Raw genomic sequence first — 2,845 nt, 5'->3', positions numbered from 1 at the left:
TGTTCCTACTGCACCAATCGCATGTCTCCTTTTCCTCATTCGGGAAGGAAGGGTCCTTTTATGTAACCATGATGTCCACCCCGTATGTAAGGGTCTTATAAATGACGAACAAGCTGGTTGAACGGTGGAAATATCGTTCTGTATCAATAATTCCATTCGCTTAAGGGACCATATTGGATTAGACATTACCTGTTGCTGACCGACATATTGAATTACGTATGGTCCTGTCGGATACACTTATGGTCCCATTTGCTCAGGCTCTGTGGGACTTGATTTAGTAGCCTGAGTCAGGGTGGTGTAGGCAGGGGGAGTGGTGGTTTCCTCTGGTGTCTGCAACCAAAATCTAAAAGTTAGAGCTTGGGCCCCCTCTTGAGTTGCCCCCAGACATACTATGGTCACCGTTTGAGTTATATTGAAGGGATACCAACAAACCTCCTTGCTTTCACATATCGTGCTGCCTGTTCTATTGGCAGAGTCCCAGACAGCACCGTTCTTGGCAGTAATTTGGGTCTGGAGAGGAGGCGGGTTACTTACATTAAGGAGTCTACAACCTACCTGGACCTCCTTTCCTTTCTCAAACATCCAGGTACAGACCGAATCTATCCTTTCCCATTCAGTTGGTCACAGTGTCATGTTATTATTATATATTACCACAGTTCCCAAATTCAACCCCTTTAAATCCTTTCCTGAGCTTCCCATACACCCAAAATAAGCGTCTGTCCAAGGCCACTCCCAACAGTGGTTACAGTTCAGCAGAGTCATAAGAATCCATATCATCGCTTTTGAATGCGAAGCTTCAATGCTCCCATAGGTGTCGATTCCCATCATGGCTTAGGGCCTTTCTTCACTCTGGTGTGATGCACCCACGAGGTCTGCTCTTTAATCTTGATCGCTGTATGGGATGTCAGCAGCACCTGGAAGGGGCCTTCCCATTTCGGTTTCAGAGGTGAATCTGTAAAGGACTTCACATACACATAATCACCAGGCTTAATATTATGCACCAGCCCATCAAGACCTCGGGCTCTGGTTCCTAAGACAAGTTTCTCTGTCTCCCGAGGTTGTTTTTGCAGGTTTACAATATAATCAGATAACATCTCATCTCCAGTCTGAGTTGATATTCCTGCTTGTACAATATAGGGCCTCCCGTACAGTATTTCAAAAGGGCTCAACTCCTCTTTAGTTCTGGGCTTAGTTCTAATTCTCAGGAGTGCCAGAGATTGTGGCAATCCAGCCTCCTCCTGCCCAATTTTACAATCTGTAACTTAATTAAGTGGTTCATCTTCTCCACTTGACCACTTGCTTGTGGCCTATATGGGGTATGTAACTGCCAATCTATTCCCAAGAGTTTACTAACTTGCTGAACAATTTTTGCAATGAAATGTGGTCCTCTATCTGAGGAGATTGTTGCAGGAATTCCAAATCTCGGTATTATTTCTTGTAATAGTGCTTTAGTTACTTCTCTAGCCTTATTAGTTCAGCAAGGGAATGCTTCTGGCCAGCCTGAAAAGGTGTCTGTTAGAACCAGCAGATATCGAGACCCCCCTTTTCTTGGAAGTTCTGAGAAATCAATTTGCCACCACTGCCCTGGATAGTTTTCCTTTCCCTATCTGTCCAAGTTGGACTTTAGGGCTTACCTTAGGATTATTTTTCAAACATATTTCACACTGCTGTGTCACTTGTTTAACAGTGGTGTAGAGGTTTCGGGCAACTATACGCTGACTCAAATGTTTATACAATGCCTCAGCTCCCCAGTGGGATTTCCTGTGTTCTGCTATAAATATGGCCCACAATAACACAAATGGGATTATTATTTTGCCCTGCGTAGTCTTTGCCCACTTACCTTTCTCTACTTCTCCCCCTATGTCTTCAACTAATTTCTGATCTTCTTTGGAATACCTGGGTTCACAATCAATTTGTATTTTACTGTCTGGAACCAATGACTGCACCTCTAATTCACCTTTCTCAGCTGCTCTTTTGGCTTCTCGGTCTGCCATAGCATTGCCCAACTCTTGAGCGGTATCTCCTTTCTGATGAGCCTTGCATTGTATGATAGCCACTTTTTCAGGTTGCTGTACTGCTTCCAGGAGCCTAAGAATTTCTTCAGCATGTTTTATATGTTTCCCTTGGGTGGATAGGAGTCCTCTTTCTTTCCACATGGCTCCATGGGCATGGACTACCCCAAGAGCGTATTTGGAGTCCGTCCAGATATTAATCTTTTTGTCTTTGGCTAGCTCCAACACTCGGGTTAAAGCGATTATTTCTGCTTTTTGTGCCAAAGTATTTGGGGCAAGGGCTGCGGATTCTATTACCTGATTCACGGTGGTTATTGCATACCCTGCTCTGCGGACACCTTGTCGAACAAAGCTACTTCCATCTGTGTACCAGGAATCCTCAGCTGTCGGAGTGGGAGTAACGATGGAATCTCAATATGAGTATAGTCGTTCTCCCCTTTATTCAAGCTTAGAGTATATATAGACAGATGCCAAGAACACGCGTCCGCAACAGTTGTATGATTGGCTTACAGCCTCTGTTCACGCGCCAAGGCGGCGAGTGAGATTGGTACAGTGCTCTTGTGCACGCACAAGAGCACTTCTCCTCTTCGCGGATGTAGCTCCTTCTTCTTGTTTACCATTCCACTGTCTCTTATCACAACAGGCTTTCAAGGACAGTGAACGGTTTCCTCTGAGCCTTCCCTCTCATCAGAGACTGGGTTGCTCATGGGAATCAGATCATGTCCCTTGTTACTAAGCCATTCCTCCACATGTATCCTTCCCATAAATTGTTTTAATTGGCATTGGTTAACAAATGACTTAATTTACAACTGTACATGTAGCAAGAAAACGTC

This window comes from Gavia stellata, unplaced genomic scaffold (assembly GCF_030936135.1).
Source record: "Gavia stellata isolate bGavSte3 unplaced genomic scaffold, bGavSte3.hap2 HAP2_SCAFFOLD_61, whole genome shotgun sequence".
Taxonomy (NCBI): Eukaryota; Metazoa; Chordata; class Aves; order Gaviiformes; family Gaviidae; genus Gavia; species Gavia stellata.
The sequence above is the reverse complement of the archived record's forward strand: the minus strand, read 5'-3'. Positions refer to the sequence as shown.